Raw genomic sequence first — 13,175 nt, 5'->3', positions numbered from 1 at the left:
TATGAATCCACCAGTTCCTGCTGCTCTAGTACCCTTATCTGTAGATGATGTAATTAAAGGCTTGGCAGATTTGACGATTGAAGCAGTCAAAGCTGAAGTTGGTAAGTTAAAGGAGCAACTTATGTCAGTACCTGCTATAGCACCTGCTCCAGTGACTACTTTTCCAGCTGGTCAAAGGAAAGGGCGACGATGTATTTGGTGTGATAGTACAGAGCACCAACACTGCAGAGATTGTGATGCTTTTCAGGAAGCACGTAAGAAGAATGTAGTGTTCTGGGAACAAGATGGGAAGATATGGCTGACAGAGATTGGCGCTCCTCTTGACACGAACTTTGGTAAGGGAGGTATGAAGAAGCTTGTTGATGATATGGCTGCGCGATCACCTTATGTGAGTGTTAGAGGAGATGCTTCAGCTTTTGGAGTCCAGCTTGAGCAGAAATCTGATGGAGACTCTGCCTTATGGTCTTCTGCCTTGGAGATAGCGAGAAGAGGGAAAGTTCAAACTTCTACTATGACTTGTGTGGGCTCTAGCATCCGAGGAGAAACAGGATGGGATTCTCCTGTTGACAGGTATTCTATTTTTGCTTATATGGCTAAAATGCAGGGTTTAGATGCCATGGTTGAAGAAAAGAGAAGAAGAGATGAGGAGGGTCCTAGCTCCTCCAAAAAGACTAGAGGGGGTGACTTTGTTTCACCACCTGTTACAGCTCCACCTATGCCAAATTCTCCAGCTCAAACAGGTTCTGATCAACCAATGGGAGACAAGCAGAAAGAAAAGAGGCAACCAAGAAAAGAGCCAGGATTCAAGCTCTTGTCAAACCTTGATATGCAAACGGATATGAGTAAGATTTTTCATGAAAGAATTTTGAATAGTGAAGTCACTTTTACTGTTGGATAGGCTCTTGGGATTGCTAGAAGAGAAATACAGGATCAGATGCAGGATCTTTTGCGGAGGAAACGACATGCGATGGAAGGACCTGCTTTACAGGGATTGTGGCATGGAGCTCTTGGGGAAGAGCATGATGATGCAGTGATGGTTGAGAATGCTTCTGTTAATCCGCAATTGGAGAAAATAGTGCAGCCTATGCAGTATGAAGATGATGAGACCCCTATTCTCATTCCTCGCAGCCATTTTTCACGAAGTCATTGGGCTAGAGCAACCACTGAGACAGTGGTAAGGATTGGAGAGAAACAAATTCCCTTGATTGCTTTAGTTGATCATGGTTCTGAAATTAATCTTATTGCTCGAGGTGTTTATGAGAGTGGCAAGTGGCCTATGGATGCAGAGCATGGCTGGCGCATGAGAGCCGCCAATAATACTTCTGGTGATATGTATGCTGCTTGTCCGAGTATCAGAATTTCTATTGGTAATGTTGAAGAGGATTATCATTGCTTTGTTCAGGATTCATGCTCTTATCTGATTATTCTTGGACAGCCTTTCATTACAGAAGCAAGAATGGAAACAAAAGTGATGGATGATGGGTCAGCTTATGCGCGGATCTTTGTCCTGTTTCTTTGAATAACAGCCAAGGCACTGCCCTCTAGCCTGCTTACAGGCTCATTTACCATTGCTCCTTTCTCACTGAAATCCTCATGAGAGATTGATAGTATATAAACTATCAGAGGCAAATATAAACTGTCAGAGGCCGTCACAGTGGCTGAACAGGTTGCGAGGAGGATGAATTCCGTCAATAGGACTGAAATGCTGATTGCAAAGAGATGTCAGACATCAGATGTTGTGGAAAATCACTACGTCAGAAGCAAGGAGATGAACAGAGGGTAATATGTGAAAGCTTTTACATTGTAAAGTCTTATGGATACATCCATTGCTTGTTATGAATCAAGCTAACAGAAGAAGCAATTGATCTTTTGGTTATCTGACAAGAATGTATGGGGTCGAAAACCGTGAAAGCTTTATGCAGAACATGAACCAAAATGAATGCCCTTATTACGAGATTAAGTGGATGATGATGCTGTGTCTTGGCGGGGAAAAGGGCCAGACTAATGCGAGAGCTTGATATGGCGAAAGGAGAGGGGGGCAATGCTAATTGGGGGGGAAGGAAGCTCTAAATCGGCAATTGTGTGTTGAAGCCTTGTGCAGGAGGGAGGTGGGAGGAACAGAGTGCTGGAGGATATGCGAAAAACAGAGGGAAGAAGGAGAACTTCCTCTCAAAGGTTACGATGACCCCAAGGACTTCGTGCTTTCTATTCAGAAGCCAAGGTCTGTCAATCTCTTGGTCAAAGCAGGAGCTCCTGTAGATCAGACTATTGCAATACTTTCAAATTATATGGAGCCTGGAGATTGAATAGTGAATGGTGGGAGGACGAAACGACAAAGGGGCAGACTTATCAGAGAAGGGAGGAGGATATGGGTGCTGTTCGTGAGGTACACACGGCCCATACACTGCTGAGCCCAAGGCAACCGCACCATGCCTTCATACGTTGCCTTCACTGACACTGAGCGCCTCATCGGTGATGCTGCCAAGAACCAGGTCGCCATGAACCCCACCAACACTGTCTTCGATGCCAAGCGTCTAATTGGCAGACGGTACACTGACGCTTCCGTCTAGAGCGACATCAAATTGTGGCCTTTCAAGGTCTTTGCTGGCCCTGGCGATAAGCCTATGATCTCTGTGCAGTACAAGGGTGAGGTCAAGGAATTCGCCGCAGAAGAGATCTCATCTATGGTGCTGACAAAGATGAAAGAAATTGCAGAGGCTTACCTGGGAAGCACCATCAAAAATGCTGTCGTTAGAGTGCCTGCCTACTTCAATGACTCACAGAGGCAAGCTACAAAGGACGCTGGAGTCATCTCTGGTCTGAATGTCATGCGGATCATTAACGAGCCTACTGCTGCTGCCATTGCCTACGGTCTTGATAAAAAGGCTACCAGTGTTGGGGAGAAGAATGTTCTCATTTTTTATCTTCAGGAAGGTGAAACACTTAAGGAATCATTAGCTTGATTCAATGAAGATGAGCAAATTCACCACCTACTAGTGGAAACTACTCTCATGCTTTTGCAAGTTGGTTGATACTATATAGTGCAGTGGCATTAATCAACTATAAAGTGCTTCTGCATCTTTGAGAGGGCCCGTATACTGAAATAGGTGTATCTTCCTATGGTGCAGGGTCAGCTTAAGCTGGCTTTAATCATCATCCTCTCAGTTTTTGCCATTATCCTGGTTACAGCACTGGGTACAGGAATCTGTTTTTACTTCTAGGATCTTACTTGTATGTCAATCTGGACTACGGAACTTCAGTCTTCATTAATACTCTTGGCTCTTATAATGGTTATGGATATGGTTCTAGATGCAATCTTTGCAAAGATCTCTTCACAAACAGGAAACTGAATATGTTCAGATTTTTCTGAACATGAGCTTTATGTAACTCATTTTGACAAGAAATATAGTGTACTTTGGCATCAACAATTCAATTTTCTTCTTGTTAGTCTCTTCCATTGCTGTACCTTGAACCCCGTGTTCTGCAGCTCTTGCACGATCTCTTTGACATTCTGGTGAACCCGACGTGAAAGTGCTGCGTCATCAGCAAGATGGGAGACTCGCAAGAAGAGATGACAGATGATAATGTTATGAAGAACCTGTTTCAGTCATTTACCATGTATATGCAGCAGCAAGTTCATGCAAAACGTGACAGTGATGCTATGGATGCTTTGAAAGCTGTCCAATAGGAGATGAAGCAGTTTAATGGCCAGCAAGTGTCAACTTACCTGCATTTGTATGAAGAAAAGATGAAGTTTTTTGGGGTTTCTCAAGATGTTTGGAGCCGCTACTTCTTGCGGATCGTGGTGCGCGCTCTTGAAGGTCGAATTGCAGAAATTCAAGAGGCACATGCAGGTTGGGCTGAATTTAAAAAGGCATTAAAAGATGAATATTTCCTGGAAGATACAGGTCTTATGAATCGCAGGAATTTTTTAGCATGGGTTTCTATGCCTAATAAGGGACTTTCTGTTACCGCTCTTCTGCGAGAGTTTGAAAGCCGTTATGATCAGTTGGATGGGACTGAACAGCAAGCTTTAGAGATGCAGAAAGTGGAGTTATTTTTGCAAGCTGCAGATGCTGATTTACAGGAAAAGTTGGATGATCTTTTGGAAGATCAAGCTATTGATTCAAGTTTAAAGACTGAGTGGAGACATGTCACTGATGCTGTGAATGCTCTTGTCAAGAAGCAGCGCAGGAGAGTCAGATTGCATCGTAATACAGGATTAGTTCCTGAAAAATCCTTGGAGACTTCTTCTTCTACCCCTGCTGCAGCTTCTTTGCCTAAGCCTACTCCTCCTGTTATGAATCCACCAGTTCCTGCTGCTCTAGTGCCCTTATCTGTAGATGATGTAATTAAAGGCTTGGCGGATTTGACGATTGAAGCAGTCAAAGCTGAAGTTGGTAAGTTAAAGGAGCAACTTATGTCAGTACCTGCTATAGCACCTGCTCCAGTGACTACTTTTCCAGCTGGTCAAAGGAAAGGGCGACGATGTATTTGGTGTGATAGTACAGAGCACCAACACTGCAGAGATTGTGATGCTTTTCAGGAAGCACGTAAGAAGAATGTAGTGTTCTGGGGACAAGATGGGAAGATATGGCTGACAGAGACTGGCGCTCCTCTTGACACGAACTTTGGTAAGGGAGGTATGAAGAAGCTTGTTGATGATATGGCTGCGCGATCACCTTATGTGAGTGTTAGAGGAGATGCTTCAGCTTTTGGAGTCCAGCTTGAGCAGAAATCTGATGGAGACTCTGCCTTATGGTCTTCTGCCTTGGAGATAGCGAGAAGAGGGAAAGTTCAAACTTCTACTATGACTTGTGTGGGCTCTAGCATCCGAGGAGAAACAGGATGGGATTCTCCTGTTGACAGGTATTCTATTTTTGCTTATATGGCTAAAATGCAGGGTTTAGATGCCATGGTTGAAGAAAAGAGAAGAAGAGATGAGGAGGGTCCTAGCTCCTCCAAAAAGACTAGAGGGGGTGACTTTGTTTCACCACCTGTTACAGCTCCACCTATGCCAAATTCTCCAGCTCAAACAGGTTCTGATCAACCAATGGGAGACAAGCAGAAAGAAAAGAGGCAACCAAGAAAAGAGCCAGGATTCAAGCTCTTGTCAGACCTTGATATGCAAACGGATATGAGTAAGATTTTTCATGAAAGAATTTTGAATAGTGAAGTCACTTTTACTGTTGGATAGGCTCTTGGGATTGCTAGAAGAGAAATACAGGATCAGATGCAGGATCTTTTGCGGAGGAAACGACATGCGATGGAAGGACCTGCTTTACAGGGATTGTGGCATGGAGCTCTTGGGGAAGAGCATGATGATGCAGTGATGGTTGAGAATGCTTTTGTTAATCCGCAATTGGAGAAAATAGTGCAGCCTATGCAGTATGAAGATGATGAGACCCCTATTCTCATTCCTCGCAGCCATTTTTCACGAAGTCATTGGGCTAGAGCAACCACTGAGACAGTGGTAAGGATTGGAGAGAAACAAATTCCCTTGATTGCTTTAGTTGATCATGGTTCTGAAATTAATCTTATTGCTCGAGGTGTTTATGAGAGTGGCAAGTGGCCTATGGATGCAGAGCATGGCTGGCGCATGAGAGCCGCCAATAATACTTCTGGTGATATGTATGCTGCTTGTCCGAGTATCAGAATTTCTATTGGTAATGTTGAAGAGGATTATCATTGCTTTGTTCAGGATTCATGCTCTTATCTGATTATTCTTGGACAGCCTTTCATTACAGAAGCAAGAATGGAAACAAAAGTGATGGATGATGGGTCAGCTTATGCGCGGATCTTTGTCCTGCTGCTTTGAATAGCAGCCAAGGCACTGCCCTCTAGCCTGCTTACAGGCTCATTCACCATTGCTCCTTTCTCACTGAAATCCTCATGAGAGATTGATAGTATATAAACTATCAGAGGCAAATATAAACTGTCAGAGGCCGTCACAGTGGCTGAACAGGTTGCGAGGAGGATGAATTCCGTCAATAGGACTGAAATGCTGATTGCAAAGAGATGTCAGACATCAGATGTTGTGGAAAATCACTACGTCAGAAGCAAGGAGATGAACAGAGGGTAATATGTGAAAGCTTTTACATTGTAAAGTCTTATGGATACATCCATTGCTTGTTATGAATCAAGCTAACAGAAGAAGCAATTGATCTTTTGGTTATCTGACAAGAATGTATGGGGTCGAAAACCGTGAAAGCTTTATGCAGAACATGAACCAAAATGAATGCCCTTATTACGAGATTAAGTGGATGATGATGCTGTGTCTTGGCGGGGAAAAGGGCCAGACTAATGCGAGAGCTTGATATGGCGAAAGGAGAGGGGGGCAATGCTAATTGGGGGGGAAGGAAGCTCTAAATCGGCAATTGTGTGTTGAAGCCTTGTGCAGGAGGGAGGTGGGAGGAACAGAGTGCTGGAGGATATGCGAAAAACAGAGGGAAGAAGGAGAACTTCCTCTCAAAGGTTACGATGACCCCAAGGACTTCGTGCTTTCTATTCAGAAGCCAAGGTCTGTCAATCTCTTGGTCAAAGCAGGAGCTCCTGTAGATCAGACTATTGCAATACTTTCAAATTATATGGAGCCTGGAGATTGAATAGTGAATGGTGGGAGGACGAAACGACAAAGGGGCAGACTTATCAGAGAAGGGAGGAGGATATGGGTGCTGTTCGTGAGGTACACACGGCCCATACACTGCTGAGCCCAAGGCAACCGCACCATGCCTTCATACGTTGCCTTCACTGACACTGAGCGCCTCATCGGTGATGCTGCCAAGAACCAGGTCGCCATGAACCCCACCAACACTGTCTTCGATGCCAAGCGTCTAATTGGCAGACGGTACACTGACGCTTCCGTCTAGAGCGACATCAAATTGTGGCCTTTCAAGGTCTTTGCTGGCCCTGGCGATAAGCCTATGATCTCTGTGCAGTACAAGGGTGAGGTCAAGGAATTCGCCGCAGAAGAGATCTCATCTATGGTGCTGACAAAGATGAAAGAAATTGCAGAGGCTTACCTGGGAAGCACCGTCAAAAATGCTGTCGTTACAGTGCCTGCCTACTTCAATGACTCACAGAGGCAAGCTACAAAGGACGCTGGAGTCATCTCTGGTCTGAATGTCATGCGGATCATTAACGAGCCTACTGCTGCTGCCATTGCCTACGGTCTTGATAAAAAGGCTACCAGTGTTGGGGAGAAGAATGTTCTCATTTTTTATCTTCAGGAAGGTGAAACACTTAAGGAATCATTAGCTTGATTCAATGAAGATGAGCAAATTCACCACCTACTAGTGGAAACTACTCTCATGCTTTTGCAAGTTGGTTGATACTATATAGTGCAGTGGCATTAATCAACTATAAAGTGCTTCTGCATCTCTGAGAGGGCCCGTATACTGAAATAGGTGTATCTTCCTATGGTGCAGGGTCAGCTTAAGCTGGCTTTAATCATCATCCTCTCAGTTTTTGCCATTATCCTGGTTACAGCACTGGGTACAGGAATCTGTTTTTACTTCTAGGATCTTACTTGTATGTCAATCTGGACTACGTAACTTCAGTTTTCATTAATACTCTTGGCTCTTATAATGGTTATGGATATGGTTCTAGATGCAATCTTTGCAAAGATCTCTTCACAAACAGGAAACTGAATATGTTCAGATTTTTCTGAACATGAGCTTCATGTAACTCATTTTGACAAGAAATATAGTGTACTTTGGCATCAACAATTCAATTTTCTTCTTGTTAGTCTCTTCCATTGCTGTACCTTGAACCCCGTGTTCTGCAGCTCTTGCACGATCTCTTTGACATTCTGGTGAACCCGACGTGAAAGTGCTGCGTCATCAGCAAGATGGGAGACTCGCAAGAAGAGATGACAGATGATAATGTTATGAAGAACCTGTTTCAGTCATTTACCATGTATATGCAGCAGCAAGTTCATGCAAAACGTGACAGTGATGCTATGGATGCTTTGAAAGCTGTCCAATAGGAGATGAAGCAGTTTAATGGCCAGCAAGTGTCAACTTACCTGCATTTGTATGAAGAAAAGATGAAGTTTTTTGGGGTTTCTCAAGATGTTTGGAGCCGCTACTTCTTGCGGATCGTGGTGCGCGCTCTTGAAGGTCGAATTGCAGAAATTCAAGAGGCACATGCAGGTTGGGCTGAATTTAAAAAGGCATTAAAAGATGAATATTTCCTGGAAGATACAGGTCTTATGAATCGCAGGAATTTTTTAGCATGGGTTTCTATGCCTAATAAGGGACTTTCTGTTACCGCTCTTCTGCGAGAGTTTGAAAGCCGTTATGATCAGTTGGATGGGACTGAACAGCAAGCTTTAGAGATGCAGAAAGTGGAGTTATTTTTGCAAGCTGCAGATGCTGATTTACAGGAAAAGTTGGATGATCTTTTGGAAGATCAAGCTATTGATTCAAGTTTAAAGACTGAGTGGAGACATGTCACTGATGCTGTGAATGCTCTTGTCAAGAAGCAGCGCAGGAGAGTCAGATTGCATCGTAATACAGGATTAGTTCCTGAAAAATCCTTGGAGACTTCTTCTTCTACCCCTGCTGCAGCTTCTTTGCCTAAGCCTACTCCTCCTGTTATGAATCCACCAGTTCCTGCTGCTCTAGTGCCCTTATCTGTAGATGATGTAATTAAAGGCTTGGCGGATTTGACGATTGAAGCAGTCAAAGCTGAAGTTGGTAAGTTAAAGGAGCAACTTATGTCAGTACCTGCTATAGCACCTGCTCCAGTGACTACTTTTCCAGCTGGTCAAAGGAAAGGGCGACGATGTATTTGGTGTGATAGTACAGAGCACCAACACTGCAGAGATTGTGATGCTTTTCAGGAAGCACGTAAGAAGAATGTAGTGTTCTGGGGACAAGATGGGAAGATATGGCTGACAGAGACTGGCGCTCCTCTTGACACAAACTTTGGTAAGGGAGGTATGAAGAAGCTTGTTGATGATATGGCTGCGCGATCACCTTATGTGAGTGTTAGAGGAGATGCTTCAGCTTTTGGAGTCCAGCTTGAGCAGAAATCTGATGGAGACTCTGCCTTATGGTCTTCTGCCTTGGAGATAGCGAGAAGAGGGAAAGTTCAAACTTCTACTATGACTTGTGTGGGCTCTAGCATCCGAGGAGAAACAGGATGGGATTCTCCTGTTGACAGGTATTCTATTTTTGCTTATATGGCTAAAATGCAGGGTTTAGATGCCATGGTTGAAGAAAAGAGAAGAAGAGATGAGGAGGGTCCTAGCTCCTCCAAAAAGACTAGAGGGGGTGACTTTGTTTCACCACCTGTTACAGCTCCACCTATGCCAAATTCTCCAGCTCAAACAGGTTCTGATCAACCAATGGGAGACAAGCAGAAAGAAAAGAGGCAACCAAGAAAAGAGCCAGGATTCAAGCTCTTGTCAGACCTTGATATGCAAACGGATATGAGTAAGATTTTTCATGAAAGAATTTTGAATAGTGAAGTCACTTTTACTGTTGGAGAGGCTCTTGGGATTGCTAGAAGAGAAATACAGGATCAGATGCAGGATCTTTTGCGGAGGAAACGACATGCGATGGAAGGACCTGCTTTACAGGGATTGTGGCATGGAGCTCTTGGGGAAGAGCATGATGATGCAGTGATGGTTGAGAATGCTTCTGTTAATCCGCAATTGGAGAAAATAGTGCAGCCTATGCAGTATGAAGATGATGAGACCCCTATTCTCATTCCTCGCAGCCATTTTTCACGAAGTCATTGGGCTAGAGCAACCACTGAGACAGTGGTAAGGATTGGAGAGAAACAAATTCCCTTGATTGCTTTAGTTGATCATGGTTCTGAAATTAATCTTATTGCTCGAGGTGTTTATGAGAGTGGCAAGTGGCCTATGGATGCAGAGCATGGCTGGCGCATGAGAGCCGCCAATAATACTTCTGGTGATATGTATGCTGCTTGTCCGAGTATCAGAATTTCTATTGGTAATGTTGAAGAGGATTATCATTGCTTTGTTCAGGATTCATGCTCTTATCTGATTATTCTTGGACAGCCTTTCATTACAGAAGCAAGAATGGAAACAAAAGTGATGGATGATGGGTCAGCTTATGCGCGGATCTTTGTCCTGCTGCTTTGAATAACAGCCAAGGCACTGCCCTCTAGCCTGCTTACAGGCTCATTCACCATTGCTCCTTTCTCACTGAAATCCTCATGAGAGATTGATAGTATATAAACTATCAGAGGCAAATATAAACTGTCAGAGGCCGTCACAGTGGCTGAACAGGTTGCGAGGAGGATGAATTCCGTCAATAGGACTGAAATGCTGATTGCAAAGAGATGTCAGACATCAGATGTTGTGGAAAATCACTACGTCAGAAGCAAGGAGATGAACAGAGGGTAATATGTGAAAGCTTTTACATTGTAAAGTCTTATGGATACATCCATTGCTTGTTATGAATCAAGCTAACAGAAGAAGCAATTGATCTTTTGGTTATCTGACAAGAATGTATGGGGTCGAAAACCGTGAAAGCTTTATGCAGAACATGAACCAAAATGAATGCCCTTATTACGAGATTAAGTGGATGATGATGCTGTGTCTTGGCGGGGAAAAGGGCCAGACTAATGCGAGAGCTTGATATGGCGAAAGGAGAGGGGGGCAATGCTAATTGGGGGGGAAGGAAGCTCTAAATCGGCAATTGTGTGTTGAAGCCTTGTGCAGGAGGGAGGTGGGAGGAACAGAGTGCTGGAGGATATGCGAAAAACAGAGGGAAGAAGGAGAACTTCCTCTCAAAGGTTACGATGACCCCAAGGACTTCGTGCTTTCTATTCAGAAGCCAAGGTCTGTCAATCTCTTGGTCAAAGCAGGAGCTCCTGTAGATCAGACTATTGCAATACTTTCAAATTATATGGAGCCTGGAGATTGAATAGTGAATGGTGGGAGGACGAAACGACAAAGGGGCAGACTTATCAGAGAAGGGAGGAGGATATGGGTGCTGTTCGTGAGGTACACACGGCCCATACACTGCTGAGCCCAAGGCAACCGCACCATGCCTTCATACGTTGCCTTCACTGACACTGAGCGCCTCATCGGTGATGCTGCCAAGAACCAGGTCGCCATGAACCCCACCAACACTGTCTTCGATGCCAAGCGTCTAATTGGCAGACGGTACACTGACGCTTCCGTCTAGAGCGACATCAAATTGTGGCCTTTCAAGGTCTTTGCTGGCCCTGGCGATAAGCCTATGATCTCTGTGCAGTACAAGGGTGAGGTCAAGGAATTCGCCGCAGAAGAGATCTCATCTATGGTGCTGACAAAGATGAAAGAAATTGCAGAGGCTTACCTGGGAAGCACCGTCAAAAATGCTGTCGTTACAGTGCCTGCCTACTTCAATGACTCACAGAGGCAAGCTACAAAGGACGCTGGAGTCATCTCTGGTCTGAATGTCATGCGGATCATTAACGAGCCTACTGCTGCTGCCATTGCCTACGGTCTTGATAAAAAGGCTACCAGTGTTGGGGAGAAGAATGTTCTCATTTTTTATCTTCAGGAAGGTGAAACACTTAAGGAATCATTAGCTTGATTCAATGAAGATGAGCAAATTCACCACCTACTAGTGGAAACTACTCTCATGCTTTTGCAAGTTGGTTGATACTATATAGTGCAGTGGCATTAATCAACTATAAAGTGCTTCTGCATCTCTGAGAGGGCCCGTATACTGAAATAGGTGTATCTTCCTATGGTGCAGGGTCAGCTTAAGCTGGCTTTAATCATCATCCTCTCAGTTTTTGCCATTATCCTGGTTACAGCACTGGGTACAGGAATCTGTTTTTACTTCTAGGATCTTACTTGTATGTCAATCTGGACTACGGAACTTCAGTCTTCATTAATACTCTTGGCTCTTATAATGGTTATGGATATGGTTCTAGATGCAATCTTTGCAAAGATCTCTTCACAAACAGGAAACTGAATATGTTCAGATTTTTCTGAACATGAGCTTCATGTAACTCATTTTGACAAGAAATATAGTGTACTTTGGCATCAACAATTCAATTTTCTTCTTGTTAGTCTCTTCCATTGCTGTACCTTGAACCCCGTGTTCTGCAGCTCTTGCACGATCTCTTTGACATTCTGGTGAACCCGACGTGAAAGTGCTGCGTCATCAGCAAGATGGGAGACTCGCAAGAAGAGATGACAGATGATAATGTTATGAAGAACCTGTTTCAGTCATTTACCATGTATATGCAGCAGCAAGTTCATGCAAAACGTGACAGTGATGCTATGGATGCTTTGAAAGCTGTCCAATAGGAGATGAAGCAGTTTAATGGCCAGCAAGTGTCAACTTACCTGCATTTGTATGAAGAAAAGATGAAGTTTTTTGGGGTTTCTCAAGATGTTTGGAGCCGCTACTTCTTGCGGATCGTGGTGCGCGCTCTTGAAGGTCGAATTGCAGAAATTCAAGAGGCACATGCAGGTTGGGCTGAATTTAAAAAGGCATTAAAAGATGAATATTTCCTGGAAGATACAGGTCTTATGAATCGCAGGAATTTTTTAGCATGGGTTTCTATGCCTAATAAGGGACTTTCTGTTACCGCTCTTCTGCGAGAGTTTGAAAGTTGTTATGATCAGTTGGATGGGACTGAACAGCAAGCTTTAGAGATGCAGAAAGTGGAGTTATTTTTGCAAGCTGCAGATGCTGATTTACAGGAAAAGTTGGATGATCTTTTGGAAGATCAAGCTATTGATTCAAGTTTAAAGACTGAGTGGAGACATGTCATTGATGCTGTGAATGCTCTTGTCAAGAAGCAGCGCAGGAGAGTCAGATTGCATCGTAATACAGGATTAGTTCCTGAAAAATCCTTGGAGACTTCTTCTTCTACCCCTGCTGCAGCTTCTTTGCCTAAGCCTACTCCTCCTGTTATGAATCCACCAGTTCCTGCTGCTCCAGTGCCCTTATTTGTAGATGATGTAATTAAAGGCTTGGCGGATTTGACGATTGAAGCAGTCAAAGCTGAAGTTGGTAAGTTAAAGGAGCAACTTATGTCAGTACTTGCTATAGCACCTGCTCCAGTGACTACTTTTCCAGCTGGTCAAAGGAAAGGGCGACGATGTATTTGGTGTGATAGTACAGAGCACCAACACTGCAGAGATTGTGATGCTTTTCAGGAAGCACGTAAGAAGAATGTAGTGTTCTGGG

At 44.0% G+C, this 13,175-nt stretch overlaps 3 pseudogenes; all 3 read left to right on the top strand.

Moving 5' to 3' along the window:
- Window positions 1-2,419: 2,419 nt before the first annotated feature.
- Window positions 2,420-2,963, top strand: LOC148012237 (chloroplast envelope membrane 70 kDa heat shock-related protein pseudogene; annotated as a pseudogene).
- A 3,755-nt stretch (window positions 2,964-6,718) lies between these two features.
- On the top strand, window positions 6,719-7,262 carry LOC148012236 (chloroplast envelope membrane 70 kDa heat shock-related protein pseudogene; annotated as a pseudogene).
- Window positions 7,263-11,017: 3,755 nt separating this feature from the next.
- Window positions 11,018-11,561, top strand: LOC148012235 (chloroplast envelope membrane 70 kDa heat shock-related protein pseudogene; annotated as a pseudogene).
- The last annotated feature ends 1,614 nt before the right edge of the window (window positions 11,562-13,175 follow it).

This window comes from Lygodium microphyllum, chromosome 27 (genome assembly GCF_053477565.2).
Source record: "Lygodium microphyllum isolate KBCC chromosome 27, Lygodium_microphyllum_v1.1.10, whole genome shotgun sequence".
NCBI classification, from domain to species: Eukaryota; Viridiplantae; Streptophyta; class Polypodiopsida; order Schizaeales; family Lygodiaceae; genus Lygodium; species Lygodium microphyllum.
The sequence above is the reverse complement of the archived record's forward strand: the minus strand, read 5'-3'. Positions and strand labels throughout refer to the sequence as shown.